Below are 17162 nucleotides of genomic sequence, written 5' to 3'. Positions count from 1 at the left end.
TGAGAAGAATTTTGTTCTTGTAAAAAGGAAGAATGGGGTTTGGATGACCTGAGAAGAAAATATGTATGCTTAGGACTCCCATCCTCTTTGATCTTGGAGAAGTAATGTTTCAACAGAATAGAGGATATCAGTTTTGTGAGAAACTAAAAGGAGCAGAATAAGAGACCTGTGTTGGAGAATGTCAGTGAGACAGACCATATTTAAGTCTTTGAATGTTACTTCTGGGGGTGACGACTCCCCCTAGGATCTTTAGGTTCTTTGCATGTACTTCCAGCTCCCTAATGAGTACATTTAGAATCTTTGCAGCTGAAGACTAGAGACCACCCTCTCTTTAGACTCTTAATAGGAGTGAATAATGACTTGCTAATCTTGCAATTAAGGCATATAAGGAAATAATAGAATGACTGTAGCTTCAACATAAATACCAGTGAGAGAAATTAATTTAGAAACTCTAATTGAATTTCTGTTCTCATGTAAACTATTTAACACAGTTTTTTTCCCTACTGAATTTGGTATATTTTCCCATGTGAGTTTGCTATACTTTTCATTTTGACTTGCCAAGAGAAAGTTTCCATTTTACAATCTTTCTTATTGTCTCTCTCTCTCTGTATATGTATATACATATAAACATGCATTTTATATGTATATTTTATATATAAATTATATAATATAAAAATAATATGTAATATATAGATTATAATATATGTGTATAATAATTTTTATATATGTTATATTAAATGGTTCAATATCTCAGGTATGTGAAGCTCCAAAAATGAGTCATCAGCTGATTTTCAGACTGAAACATGGAAAAGGTTTGTTATTATATTTGGCAAATAGATACATTATCCTCTTAAGGAAAAACAGGAGAGTCTTGTGCCGGAAATAGAACTGGCCCAAAGACAGTCCTGTAAGTTATTCTAAGAACCCTTCTCAACTCTAATTACGCTCATTAGAGTAGACCTGGTTGTGTTAGCAGGTGGATTTAGACATTTCTGTGACATTACACAAAATAAATGTACTTCTTTCTTAATAGTTCCAGGAGTGTCTTCAGGTTGGGTTGGTTCTTCTGCATGTGGTCATTCAGGGACCCATTCCACACTGTGGTTCCATTATCCCTTAAAGCCTTGTGATCATCGGTATCCACTGGAAGACATAGAAAGAAACTGGAGGAGCCCATGAGGGGTTTTATGTGCCAGGCACACAAATCACTTTTCATTATAATCTGAGTTTGGCAAGGACTTAGTCACATACCAAACTTCAAGGGAATCTGGGAAAGATGGCTTAGTGATATTTCCAGAAAAAAGAGAATGATTTTTCTGAACTTTGTGAACAAGGACAAGGACGTTGGTAGGATTTTGTTCATAGGAAGTCAGCTGTAAGAGACTCTCGAGAAATGTCTGGCTTTTAAATATCAATTTTTAAGAAACAGAGCCTTACTCTCATGTCTTTTAGGAACAGAATTGGTAATATGGGAGGGCAGGTCTGGATGAGAAATTTGTTGTTGGCTCACTTTACAATTCTTGAATTTAGCAGATAAAAAGAGAATTTACAGGATATCAAGGAATTGAAACCCAAATTTGAGACTTGGGTGTTCCAAATTCTTACTATCATTCTTTTGTCATGGCGTGTCCATATATCTTTGACTTAAAAAGGTAACATCAACTTAATTGAAAGTGTTAGTGATTTTGTGTGTATGTATGGGGCTGTTCTCTAGTGGTGACTTTGTAAACACTGTGTGTACATGTGTATTAGCATATATTCCAAATGTTTGTTCTTTTGCTATGAAGTAAGATACTTATCTGTCTATTCTCACAGACAGAGATTACAATATGTGTTATGGGGCAATTTAAAGACCAAAGACCTTACAACAAAATAATGTAAATCCATGTTAAATATTTCAACTTTTACACCTACAATGTGCCACAGAGCATAAAACTAGAACTTCCTTTGCTGGGAATAAGAGAAAATTCCCATTTCCTTCAGATGGCACACAAGAAAGACAGACATTTTTCCATACCCAATGATGTCTACTGAACTTCCTCTTAAGGCAACAGCAGCAATCAACTTTAGTTTCTCACGTGTAAGGCAGAGAATTGGCTATATTAATAAACTCTAGACATAAACCAATAACCAGTTTATAGTAATTAATCAATATAAAGCAAAATCTAAAATTTTGGAACTCCAAAATAAGTTCCTAATATTCCGTTGAGGAAAGACCAGATTTTTTTACTGAACATAAACTAAGATTTTCTCAAATTATTTTTATAACCATCATCTGCTGCTTCAAGATTTTTTTAAAAAGACTATTAATAGTTTACTATTCACTCTCTCTAGTGCTGGTATTCTTAAAATGCTCAATACTAGATTCTATACCCACCCCAGACTGATTATCTCGCAGGCAAAAAGCTTTTATTTTGTGTATTCCTGAGAGGTTTTGGAGAAATAAGGGGGACGTTCATTCCTGAGTTTATGGCTTAGACAAGGAAGAGATATTGGCGTATTATTTAAGAGTTAGGGATGTTAACAGTATCTTATTTAATCAGCAGGGCAATTTTGGCTTTGCTACCTCCCAGGTAGAGCTTGGCATCTGCTGTAACTGTGCACGCACAGATGACAAAGTATGAGAGACCAACTCAAGACCTAAAATCCAACTGTATCAATTCAGACAACCTCTAGGGAAATTATAGTCATAGGACAGGTCAAAACTGTTATAGAAACAAATGACTTATTAGATAATACAACCTCCTCTCTGGCCCATGGTTAATGGAAATGGGTGATGACTGAGAATTTATACTGATTAAAGATTTTCTAATTCTAAATGTGAATTTTCCCATTTGTATGAGGAAAATGATCATCCTGGTAACTGGTTTTTCCTATTCCTATGAAACCAAAGAACAAGAGACTTCCAGGTATGCAACCAACAATCTTAAAGAGGCTTCTGTCAGTAAAACATGCTTGCTTTTGGGGAAGATTGAAAAGACATTGAAAAAAGAAGTGGGAATTTCACAGCCTGATTGTGAAATAGAGATTACGTAAGGGAGAAAAAATGTAAAAGAAATTTTCATTGGGAAAGCAGGCTGGGTCCTCAAGACTATTTGACCTTTGCATCAGCAACATTTAATGGCTAAGTTAAATATTGAGAAGAGTAGAAAATGTACTGAAAATAACAAAGTGTCTGTAAATTTCCTTAAAATATTTTCTGAAAAACCAATTTAAATTATACCTATTGAGACAAAATTAGAGATGTTTAGATATAGAATTGAAGGCATTGTGAGAGCAAAAGTAATCTCTGCTTAACATTTTCTTGGTATTTCCATTCTCTGTACATGACTGAAGTCTTGAAGCCAGCCCCTTTGAGGAGGCAAAATGGACTTCTGCTTCATGAATGTCAGTATTTCCTATAGAGTATCACAGGTTACCCTGCAGAATGCACATGCTGGTTAGACACATAGGAATGCTTTTAAGAAAGGCATCAGGCCTATTGAATTTCATGTAGCCTCATCCAAGGCTTTTTATAATGTTTTCTGTACTTACGAATAAATTCAGATATACTGAGAGAGACACAGAAATGCTTAGTGGTCATGTGATCAATTGGCTGCTTATTGAAAGTGGTAACCTTGAACCCTTTCATGATGAAATGGGAAAATAAATGACTTAACTCATCTCCTAACCTCATTAATCTCTCCAGGAAAGGCTTTCACCAAGTGCACTGCAGGAAGGTATTACTTGGAGAAGAGGGAGGCAAGAGGTAGATTGAATCTAACATTTCTCAGACCTTGCCACACTATGCAAATAACTCAGGCCTTCAAGCTGATACCCATGGAGCCAGAGTAGTTCATGCAGGCACTTTGCAAGGGGAGTATCGTAATGAGCTTGGTGAATTTAATACAGGTTTTCTAAAATTTCCTGTCTTTCTGTCTGAATTCAAATGATCTGAGACAGAACAGGACAACTCTAGTGACTATAGGGTCAATTGGCCTCCCTACTTATCAGGGTTTTTGTCGTGGGGTAATTGATGTTTTGTTATTCCCAGTTTCCTAGCTGCCACATGGGACAGGCTATTACATTTTTCATATAAGTCTTGGGGATCAGAGAATGACACCCCATATGGAGGCCTCAGAAGCAAAGTTTGTCTCTGATCTTCTCCTGCTCTCGTGTCTCTTACCCCTCATTCTCCTTCAAGGCTAGCCATAGAAACTAGAATCTCTCTTCCTTAAGTTGGGCCATAGAAATCAGAATTCCTGTTCCTAAGGAGGGTCATGGAAACTAGAACATCTGTCCCCCAAAGCCAGCCATAAAACCTAACATATTACTCTAACCTTCCCTCACTTGTCTGTGCAAGGGCTGGTTATAAAGAAATTATCTGATGTATCTTGCATGACAGTAGGCCAAAAGGTCCCCCACTCCAGGAAGGGTTGTACCCCATACCCAGGAGGAAGAAATGCTGCACAGAGAGGCCAAGAAGAATCTGAAGACAGGCCTTGATGGATTTTCCCACTCAGTCTATTCTCATTTGATTATACCTTTGGTCTAGTCACATTTATCTACATGACTGTCCATTCTTCATCAAACCTAAGGATAAATGTGGGTTGTTTTCCCTCTATCTTTGGGTCTTCATTCTGCAGGTATCTCTTGTCCCATAAAATTATGATTAAATAAATTCATTATGTTTTTCTCCTGTTAATCTGTCTTTTGTTATAGGAGGGTTGGTGACCCTTATGATAAGGAGAAAAGGTATCACACTCTTTCTGCCCCCAATTAAGCAAAGGGTTGCTTGCAGGCAGCAATCATCAATCCGAATCTAGCAGTTTCCCAGGCATTCTCAGCTGCTATGCCTGAGAAAATGACAATGTATGGTTTCATGCAAGGTGTTCTGCCAGCTTATCTCTGTCAGTATGAGGGCAAAGGGAACCATCACTTAACAGATGTCATATGTAACTTACATAAAGATCCTGTAGTACTTTTTACGTGCCTCAGGGGATCTTTTCTGGCATACTTTCCATTTCATATTTTCCAGGTTTCATGCTAAGATGCCTATATTTGGATTCTACCTCCCTAGCTGATCTCTTCTTTTGATGGTTTGTCATATCCACTTCATTGTGCCTTTAGATGCTTTAACAAATGTTAGTATTTTGATTTGTTATTTAGAAATTTTGCACAGATTAAAATGTTACAGATAGTGCTGAAGTCCAGTATGCTTCTGCACTTAATACTGTGGGCAATTGTAACATAATTATAAGTATTCGTATATCTAAACATATTTAAACATAAATACAGTAAAATATGATAAACAAGATTAAAAAATGGTACACCTGTGTGGAATACTTACTATGAACAGAGCCTTGCAGGACTGGAAGTTGCTCTAGGTGAGTCAGTGAGTGACTGGTCAGTGAAGATGAAGGCCTAGGACATTACTGTAGCCAACTATAGACTTTATGTACGTGTAGGCTGAACTAAATTTATATAATTTTTTTTCTTTAAAAATAATAAAACTTAGCTTACTGTAACTATTTTTTTTTTTTTTTTTTTTGAGATGGGGTCTCACTCTTGTCACCCAGGCTGGAGTGCAATGGCACGATCTCGGCTCAATGCAACCTCTGCCTCCCAGGTTCAAGCGATTCTCCTGCCTCAGCCTCCCGAGTAGCTGGGATTACAGGCGTATGCCACCAAGCTCGGCTAATTTTTGTATTTTTGTTGAGATGGGGTTTCACCACGTTGGCCAGGCTAGTCTAGAACTCCTGACCTCAGATGATCCGCCCGCCTCGGCCTCCCACAGTGCTGGGATTACAGGCATGAGCCACCGTGCCTGGCCTTTCTTTTTTAACTTTTTATACTCTTTCGTTACAAACTAAAACACAAACACACACATTAGCCTAGGCCTGCACAGGGTCAGGACTATCAATGTCACTGTCTTCTACCTCCACATCTTGTCCCACTGGAATGTCTTCAGGGGCAATAACATGCACGGAGCTGTCATCTCCTATCATAACAATGCCCTTTTTTGGAACACCTCCAGAAGGACCCACCTGAAACTGTTTTACAGTTAACATATTTTTAATAAGTATACAATTGTATGTATTAGACATTTATACAACTGGTAGCACAGTAAGTTTGTTTCCACCAGCATCACCACAAACATGTGAGTAATGCATTGCACTATGACATAACTAGGTGATAAAAATTTTTCAGCTTCATTATAATCTTAGGGGACCACCATCGCATCGTGTTCTGTTGGCCAAAACATCATTACGCAGCTCATGACTATTTTGACTGTATCCACACAGTTATATGTGCGTTTGTGTGTTTGTGTGTGTGTGTGTATATATAAAATTGCACATCTCTGATTTTTCATGAGGTTTTAAGTTTTTTCCTTTTGTATTCTCTCTTGTGTAAATGGACTCTTCTTACATGCATTTTCAAATTTTCAGATTTTAATTAGTGATTATTTGTTTTTCTCTTATTGGTTTTAGGAGTCCTTCATACATTCTGAATGCTAATCCTTTGACAGTTAAAAGCTGACAAATATCTTCTCCCAGGCCAAGGCTTTGTCTTTTAAATTTTTATTGGCAATGTTTTTTTGTAAAATATGTTTTAAGTTTTAAGGCAGTTACATTTACTTATCTTTTTCTCCTGCAGAATTTATAACCTTTGTATCTTGTTTAAGAAGCTTTTCCTATCCAAAGAGTATAAAAATAGGCTCTTGTATTTCTTCTGAAAGTTGTAAAGTTTTGCTTCTCATATTTAAGTTTGTAATTCACTGAAAGTTATTTTTGCCTGTAGTGTGAGGTTGGAATATAGTTCTATTTATTTTCATATGGTTAACCAACTGTCCCAGTGCAATGTATTGAAACTAGTTTATCTTTTCCACATATCTTGTAATGCCACCTGTGCCACATATCAACTTTTGCCACTTCTTCACAAGTTGAGTTTTTATTGATGCATGGGTCTATTTCTGGGCTTCCCCATGTGTTCCAGAAGTGTGCTTGTTCCTGCCTACGCCAGTACCATACTCTCTTAATTAACACAGTTTATAGTAAGTAGGCCTTGATATCTGGTTGGACAATTGCCCCAGATTGCTCCTCAACTTCAGGATTATTTTGACAATCCTCTGTGTTTTATGCTGTTATACTAATTTAAAAATCCACTTCTAAATTCCATAAATAACTGTTAAGATTTTTATCAAAATAACACTTCATTTATACATTAATTTGAGAAATAAATATCATCTTATATATGTTTCTTCAAAGTTTCTTTTCTGTCCTTCAAAAATCTTTATAATGTTTCTATGAAATGGCCTGTGTGTTTCTTTATAGATACATTTCTAGGTACCTTTGTGTTTTTGTTGATACAGAGAACAGTATCATTTTCTACTCTATTTTCTTTGTTAATTACTTGGATATAAGAATGTTTTATGTTTTGCAGTTGATTTTGTACCCAATGATATTGCTGAATTTTAAAATCAGTGATTACATATTTTACCTTTAGTTCACTTGGGTTTTCAACATAAGTAACCTCATAATCTGGAAATGAGAAAAAGCTTCTATTTCTTTATTGTTCTTTCACTTTTAATTTTGTTTTCTAGTGTCTAGCCAATACAAAATCGTTGAGTACAGTGTTGAGTAGTCCTTAAAACAGCTGATATCCTCGTCTTGTTTCTCAACTAAAACATAATGGTACTTATTTATCAGAAAATAAATTTATGGAACATTTTTGGTGAAAATCTACAATTAAGAAAGTTTCCTTCCATTCCTTCTTTGCCAAGAGTTTTTGTCATGAGTGAATGTTGGAATGAGACAAGTTTAGCTACAAGTTTTTGTATTATACTAATCATAAAATAAATTCTAGTCTATTAAAAAATAAGTACTTTTCTATCTTCCCTCTCTACTATAATTCATCAACATTTAATTTTGAGATAATTGTAGCTTCACATGCAGTTGTAAGGAAGAATAGTGATTCCCTATACTCTTCACTCAGTTTACCCCAATAGTATCATCTTGCATAACTATAGTACAGCATTACAACCAGGAAATTAACATTGATGCAATCTACCAACCTTACTCATATTTCACAACTTTTATATGCACTCATTTTTGTGTGTATTGTGTGTATTTAGTTTAATGCAATTTTATTACATGTATAGATTTATGTAATTAAAATCACTACAGCCAAGATACAGAACAGTTCTATCACAAGGATCCCTCATGTTATTCTTTTATGGCCACAGCTACCTCCCTCTTTCCCCCCTCTCTAATCCCTGGCAATGACCAATCTGCTCTTCTCTATACATTCTGTACATTTCAAAAAAAGTCTCATAAATCATATGGAATCATATAATATTGGAATATATGTTATATTAATATGGAATTATAAGGAATCATATAATATTATAACCTTTGAAAATTGGCTTTTTCACTGAGTATAATTTCCTTGAGGTACATGCAAATTGTTGTGCATATCAACAGTTTATTCCATTTTATTACTGAGTAACATTCCTTGATATTAGTGTACCTCACCTTGTTCATTCACCTGTTGAAGGAGACTTGGGTGGTTTATTTTTTGCGATTATAATGCTGCTGGGAACGTTAGTTTACAAGTATTTCTGTGAGCATACATTTTCATTTCTCTGAGATAAATACCCAAAGTGCAATTGCTGGGTCATAATGGTAACTGCATATTTAGTTTGTAAAAAAAAACTCCCGTACTCTTTTTCATAGTGGCCATACCAATTCACAGTCTTATTAGCAACATATGAGTGACTCAGTTTTTCTACATCTTTGCCAACATTTAATGGTGTCATTTTGTTTTTTAATTTTAGCCATTCTAATCAGCATACAGTCATACCTCATTTTGGTTTTAATTTGCATTTCCCTAAAGGCTAGTCATGTTGGACATCTTTTCATGTACTTGTTTGTCGTATGTAGATCCTTTTAAATAAAATGTCTTTTCAGGACTTTCGCCCATTTTCTAGTTGATTTTTTTTTTTACTTTGGAGTTTTGAGAGTTCTCTATATATTCTAAATATGAGTCACTTGTTGGATACGTAGTTTGCACATATTTTCTTCCAGTCTATAACTTGTATTTTCATTCACTCCACAGGATCTCTCACAAATACTTATAAACTTAATTCAACTCTTATGAAAATATTAGCAAGGTTTTTCTTCAAACATAAACAACTTATTCTAAAGTTAAAATAGAAAAACAAAGGACCTAGAACAGCTAAGACAATTCTGGTAAAGAAGAATTGAGAGGAATCACGTTACCCAATGTTAGGGCTTACTATATAGTTGGATTAATTAAAACAATATGGCATTAGCTAAGTGACAGATATGAAGATAAATGGAACAGAATTGAGAACACAGAAATAAACCCACACAAATATGCCTTGAAATTTTTGAAATGGTGCAAATCCAATTCAGTGGAGGGAGGATAGCTTTTACAAGTGGAACTGGAGCAATTAGACATCCATAGATAAAAAACAAAGGAAAAAAAGGAGATGAACCTCAGCGCGAACATTACACCTTATACAAAAAGTAATTGAAAACAGGTTATAAACAATATAAAATATTTGTTATATTTTATATAACAAATATACAACTAAAATTTTTAGGAAAATGATACTATTATTTTTAATACATGTTTTGAATTTATAGAGAAATCTCAAAACTCCAAAGTAAATAAAAAAAAATCCAATTAGAAAATGGGCAAAAGTCCTGAACATTTACTTTATTAAAAAGTTCTACATATGACAAACAAGTACATAAAAAGATGTCCAACATGATTAGCCTTTAAAGAAATGCAAATTAAAACTGAAATGAGATTATCACTATACGCTTGTTAGAATGGTTAAAATTTAAAAAAAAATAAAAGACACCATTAAATGTTGGCAAAGATAAAGAAAAACTGAGTCACTCATACATTGCTAATTCTTGAAATGATGTGCTAGCTACACTCTTAGGCTTGACATCAAAGAATTCTTAGATACACACAAAAAATCACAGTCTGTAAGATTAACAAAATTGGACCTGATTGAGATAAAGTAAATCTTAAAATTGTAAAACCACTTCATGAAATATATTTGAACATTCGTTTATCAAGGGATAAGAAGATAATCTTGACTTTAAAGAGCGTTGGAAAATTATACAAAGAAAATAATGAATACACATGGTCACATACAAATAACCAAAAGGATTTTGTCAAAAATCAAAATATGGATACATAACTGTTCTGTTTTAGGCTTGCAGCCTTCAATCACCCAAAATGTCTACAGTATTGTGGAAGAATATGTGAATTTATATATATATATATATATATATATATATATACTTTGCTGTATTCTTATATCAGTTTTTTCTTCCTCATGCTCTGAGGGTACTTGGATTGAGTACCTTTTCTTAGAGTTAGAGTATATTTAAATCAACATGTACTGATATAAAAAATAACTCTAAAAATTTTAATTTTGTTTGTAGTTACCTACAATAAAGATTCAAAGATTCAGTTATAAAGATATATTCTTACATTACATTTTTTCATTAGAAAATATGTTACTGTAATTTTAAATGGAATTCCTTATCTTAAAAAGACATATGCAATACTTTCATAGAAGGATCATAGTGACTTGAATCATTTCTTTATTATCTCCAACACAGATAATAGAAATTCAGTCTATACCTTTGACAGATTTCTCAAATGATGTTGAAATTTTTTATGTCTCTATATACTCCTTCAGAAGAATATATTCATTGTCAGTGTGTTCACTTTTTTTTTTTTTTTTTTTTTGGACGAAGTCTCGCTCTGTCGCCCAGGCTGGAGTGCGGTGGCGCGATCTCGGCTCACTGCAAGCTCCGCCTCCCAGGTTCATGCCATTTTCCTGCCTCAGCCTCCAGAGTAGCTGGGACTAGAGGCGCCTGCCACCACGCCCAGCTAATTTTTTTTGTATTTTCAGTAGAGATGGGGTTTCACCGTGTTAGCCAGGATGGTCTCGATCTCCTGACCTCGTGATCCGCCTGCCTCGGCCTCCCAAAGTACTGGGATTCCAGGCGTGAGCCACGCTCCTGGCCAGTGTGTTCACTTTTTAAAGAAAACTTTGTTAATAAAGTAGTGTTTACATAACAAGATAAGGTAAAATGAAAAAAAAAAAAAACACCACTCCTACTGATGTTGTAAAAAGAAAACAGCCTGAAGAAATAGGTTTTCAGGGAAAGAGAATGCAGAACTAGAAGAGGTAAGAGAACATAAAAGTGGGGTGATGGAGAAAATTGAAAGGACCTGCATAAAAGCATCAGAAGCAAGATTTAAGAAAGAGCCAGGAAATAACAGTAAGAAAAGGAGCTCAGCAATGGTAGTGAAGAATGAGAGATGTGTAACGTAGTTCACCTGACATCACTGCCACCCTGGAAAGCTAAAATGTATTTAGGTAGGTTTTAAATACATACGCATAATAGCCAACACTTTCTGCAATCTCAAGGGCAGGGCTGGAGTGTTACCACAGACACTTTCAGAATGAAGTAGGTGTTGCTGTATGGAGGCCAGTTTAATGGAGGCGAGGGTAGGAGGGAAGACACCAGGTGATGAGTTGTGTAGGAGAACCAGGGAATTACTGAAAACATAAATAATACAAGCAGATAAAGTCAGAAGTAAAGACAACTCTAGTGAAGGAGGAGAAAAGCAAGGACAATTTTGATGAAATATTCGGGAGCTACCTTTTAGGCAAAGCACAATTCTTCAGTAGAGTGGTCTGAAAGGAGGGAGGATGAAAAGATGGCTTACATAGTTTGAGAAAAAGAAAGATGCATTCAGTTTCAAAGGAACATACTGTTATCCTCTCATTCTCACTTTATATGAATTCTGAAATGTACCCATATTATCAGAAATTTTGTATTCTACCCTATAAGATGGGTGCTAGATTCAAAGTCCTTTTTCAGCATTGAGGATTTATTTAGGGCCTGTGTGCTTTCTTATATCTTATAAGCACGATCACAATTTAGCTACTGTTCTGTGTTCATTCATAAGGAGGAAGATTTTACTCTGGTCTGGGCTAGTTAAAAGGACATGGCATAGATGTTCTACGATGTAAGATCTGAGTGGTAGTAAAAACATCTCCCCGATCTGAAGCACCATCTTTACACTGGGGCCATAACCTAAAGTCCACTATTGATATTAAACTGCTTTAGGCTATTGTACATGAACATACTAATAGTTTAGTGTTTACTAGACAAGTTTCTGTCCATATAAAGGGCAAGAAACTGGGAGGCATGAAAGCATTGGTCACCTGACTGGGATTTGAGATGCTAGAAAATAATTGTTTCCTATTCCATTGATAATGCTTAAAAGAGTATATATGCTCAATAGATATTGATTAGATGAATGAACAAAGAAGGGAAGACATATTTGCCTAATGGAATATTATATACTGGTAAAAATAAACTACTGTTCTATATGATAACATGATTGAATCTTAGCAATATAATATTAAAGAGAAATAGTTCAATAAGTTAAAGAAAATCAAAGGAATGGTAAATATATGATTCAGTTTGCAGAGGAGTATAAAGGGTGAGTTGGAGAGGTCACTCTGGTTTCAGTGGCAAGATGAAGATTATTGTTAAAGTTCTAGCCCTCACTTGGATAATGGTTTCAAGAATACTTGTTACATGTTACAAATAACTAATTAAATAATAAAATAGATGAAAATACATGGAGTATTGATGAGAGTGTGTCACTAACCCAAAGATTATTGGTATATCAGAAGTCCAAATTCGTTAAATACATGCTTATATGGAAAGGAAGAGAAAAAACTCTCAATCTTTAGACCAAGGCATGATGAACACCAACTGCGTACATCAAGGTGCTGGCTTCTGGCTCAGACAGTGTGAAAAAGCAGAGAGCCTGTGAGGAATAGACCCCTCCATGACTTTATATAGAGCAAACTAGATAGTCCTTTCCATTTGGGCATTTGAGGGTTTCTACTAAGCATACTAGGGAAGAAATGGATGCATAAACTAAAGAGCAAATCATCTGCTGTTATAGAGATTCAAGATTAATAATAACTATATAGCTTAATGTTTCTCCTTTGGTTATGACTCTCAGGAAATGAAGATCTTAATGTAATGGTCAGTCGTTGAAATCATTAAGTTTTCACAGTTATCAAGTTTTCCACATTGTTTTCATGATCATAATTTTATATTTTTATTTTATTAAATTATTTGTTTTGTGTATCATAAATACTTTAAATCCCATTCTTAATGAATGAGCTGTATGTGACAAAATAAAAACTACATGCCACTAATGCCTAGTGTCTTTAGTTTGGAAAGAATTAACAACAAAGTCTAGCAAATGGCACTTGGATTAGTGAGAGAAATATTTCTTTTCTGCAACAAGGTGTCATCTATTTGACTTTAATAAATAAGAATATTGGCCGGGTGCAGTGGTTCATGCCTGTAATTCTAGCACTTTGGGAGGCTGAGGCAGGCAGATCACGAGGTCAGGAGATCGAGACCATCCTGGCTAACATGGTGAAACGCCGTCTCTACTAAAACATATTAAAAAAAAATTAGCCAGGCATGGTAGCGGGTGCCTGTAGTTCCAGCTACTGGGGAGGCTGAGGCAGGAGAATGGCGTGAACCCAGGAGGCAGAGCTTGCAGTGAGCCAAGATTGCATCAGTGCACTCCAGCCTGGGCAACAGAGCAAGACTCCATCTCAAAAAAAAAAAAAAAAAAAAAAAGAATGTCTAGAAAATAACATTTGTACTGTTGTGAATACTGCTGCAATGAACATACTTGTGCATGTACGTTTATAATAGTATAATTTATATTCCTCTGGGTATATACCCATTAATGATAGACTGGATAAAGAAAATGTGGTACATATACACCATGGAATACTATGCAGCCTAAAAAGAAACGAGATCATGTCCTTTGCAGGGACAAAGATGGAGCTGGAGGACATTATTCTTAGCAAACTAATGCAGGAATAGAAAACCAAATACCACATGTTTTCACTTATAGGTGGGATCTGAACAATGAGAACACCTGGACAGAGGGAGGGCAGCAACACAAACTGGGGCCTTTTGGGGAGTATCATGGGGAGGAAAAGCATCAGGATAAATAGCTAGTGCATGCGGGGCTTAATACCTAGGTGATGGGTTGATAGCATGGTTGACAGCAAACCATCATGGTGCATGTTTACCTGTGTAACAAACCTGCACATCCTGCACATGTATCCTGGAATATAAAATTAAAATTTATAAAAAAACAAAGTAACATTTAGAAGATATCAAACGAGTGACATACTTAAAATGCAAAGAAAAAAAGTTGGCTTCACCTTTTGGCTGCATATTTCAAAACCATGTATTTCAATCTAAGGATTAGCTTACAGAAACTTTTAAATTTTCTGTTTCTAGATAACATTCTAAAAATATTATGTGGGTTTCTGGTTTGAAGGTGGTAGCATAAATAATTTTCTGCTCCCTTCTACTTTCTAATATTACCCCTCCAAACAATAAAGACAAAAAAGAAACAAAAATACATCATCCTAGTTCATAATCTTGAATGAACTAGGAGATATCAGTAGCCCTAACCACAGGATGTAAGAACCAGTGGAGTCAGTGAATGACTTAGTGACCAAAAAGAGGTCAGACTCGGTGTTTATAGTGGGGGAACTCCCCAGGAATTCTTAGAAAGTCTCCAGAATTTGAGGTGTTAGATACTGGGGAGGTGGAGTCCATTTGTTTGCTTGTTTGAAGCCTATGTATGGAACAGTTAGGATCCTGTTCTTCATTCCTCCATCCTATTTCCCATCTCTAGAAGAGTATGGCAACTACCTATTTCCAGCTCCTGCAGAAGTCAGGAGTCAGCCTTTGTAGAAATTGAAACAGAGCAAAGGACAGCTACATGATTTGTGGGGCCCAGTGCAAAATAAAGATGTGAGTCCTCTTGTTCAAAAGGCTGCATATTTTGAGTTCTGTCAGAAAAATAGAAAACTCACTAGACATTTCAAATAGGAACGTGTTTAATTCAAATAAATTCATTCTTAAAATTGTGGAAGGACTATGGAACATAGATTAGGTCCACCACGAGCTTTTGGGCTACCCGTTAAGAATTTCAACATGGCTACAGTACAGAAATAAAGTATGGGGCCTTATCCTTAGAAGGCCCCATCTTTGTGCAACTGCATAGGTGGTACACCCATGAAGCCAGCTCTGCAGACAGTCTCCAAACTCAAGAAGAAAAGGCAGAAATGAGGCATGGTACTGAAAATGGAATTATATGAACATCTAGATCAGGGATGTGTAATCTTTTGACTTCCCTGGGCCACAATGGAAGAAGAAGAGTTGTCGTGGGCCACACATAAAATACACTAATAATAGCTGATGAGCTAAAAAAAAATAGTGGCAAAAAATCTCATGTTTTAAGAAAGTGTATGAATTTGTGTTGGGCCACATTCAAAGCTTTCTTGGGCCACATGCAGCTCATGGGCTGCAGGTTGGACCACCTTGAGCTAGATATTCAGTGCTGAGGTACTGATCCCACCATCCTTAATACTGTCATTCAGGCTATCCAGCTCAATGAGAAGTCTGGAAGACCCAGCTACAGAGAAAATGAACTTAGAAGAAGATACTGGCATTTAGTAGTTCCCAGCATAAAAACCACCTGACTGCCTCAATGCCAACATAGACAGACCACCTGGAAATAAGCCCCATCTGCCTGGAGATAAGCCCCACCAATGTACACAGAGCTCCTGGAGGCCGTTAGTGCTTAATCAGAGCTACCAGGCATTTGAGAAAATAATAACAGCAATGATGAAAGAGCTATAAACACAGAGAAGAAAGAACTGAGCAATAAACAGAGTCAATGTAGAATTCAGAATAACATTTTGAAAGGAAAATATTAATATTAATGATAACCATAATAGTGTCAGATTGCGTTTTGGCAACAACATTTCCTTTCATGATTTCTCTTCTAACACAGAAACTAGAAGACTGGGAACCTTATTTCTCAGAAGTATTGCCAGCAGCTTCCATGCCAATGAGAAGCACTTTCGTGAGCTTGGGAAGCAGAGCTAAAGCTGTCATGGCTTCTGCAGAATCAAAAAGCAAGCATGTGATTTTGACAGAAAACAGATGTGCAGTGTTTTGAGTGGCTTTCAAGCATTCGCTCGTGAAATTCTTTTTGGTGTGACAGACATTAATCACGGTTTGCTGAGATTCTGCATCTGCCTGATATACTGAAAGCTAGTGGTGGATCTAATCTATGCATTACGAATTAAATATTTTAATTCTCTAAATAATTTCTGAAGATTATGATTATACACACACAGCTGCCAATTCTAGGCTTTCAAGATCAGTGTAGGGAGACCATCTCATGACAATAATGCCTAAGAAAGTGAGGGCTCATCACACTCACTAGAAACATGATTCTCTTCCTCTCCTATTGCCGTTGTGGTGTATTTCTGAACTTAGGGCAGTCTGGAGGTTTACCAGAACACACCTTGGGTCTGGCATTTCTCTTCAACCTTAGAGTTTGACAAAACAGAAAGCAAGGATTTCAGGCGTGAGTATATGCTTCATATATTACCTTCAGATTCTCCTGCCTACTTCTTCCTACTCTAAGCACATTACTAAATTAGATGCTACTTAGAAAGAACATAAAGATCAAATACCCTAAATGCTGTTGGAGTCTGTAGGATTAAGATCTTAATGATTCTAAAGCCTTTTAGATTATTTTATTTTTAAAGCTATGTATATCTCTTTCACCATTAAAAAAATTTAAAAAGGCGTAATTTTATTCTTATTTAAAAAATAAACTTAGATACTTCAAAATTAAGTATAAGGATAAGACCTTACACCTTAATGCCTTTCATGCTTGGGGTATGTTGGAATACAGTTTCACTTGGGAGATCAGTACAGTATTATTCTTTTGTCCAGATTTATCAGTACTGCCTTGAAATAAATTTCAACAGTCCCTTGATAAGTGATTTGTGTGTGCCTCTGATTACCCTGTTAAGTTCTCTTTTTCATCACAGGAAAACAACAAAAGGGGAGATAGATTTGAAGGAGATACTCATCTAAATCTGATCCCTTTGAGGAAAGTAAAAAACCTTTCCCGTCTTCCTCCTTACATCTAAACTTTTGGTGGGACCCCAGTCGATTTGCTAAAGGATAACACCT

Source organism: Gorilla gorilla, chromosome 6 (genome assembly GCF_029281585.2).
Source record: "Gorilla gorilla gorilla isolate KB3781 chromosome 6, NHGRI_mGorGor1-v2.1_pri, whole genome shotgun sequence".
NCBI lineage: Eukaryota > Metazoa > Chordata > Mammalia > Primates > Hominidae > Gorilla > Gorilla gorilla.
The sequence above is the reverse complement of the archived record's forward strand: the minus strand, read 5'-3'. Positions refer to the sequence as shown.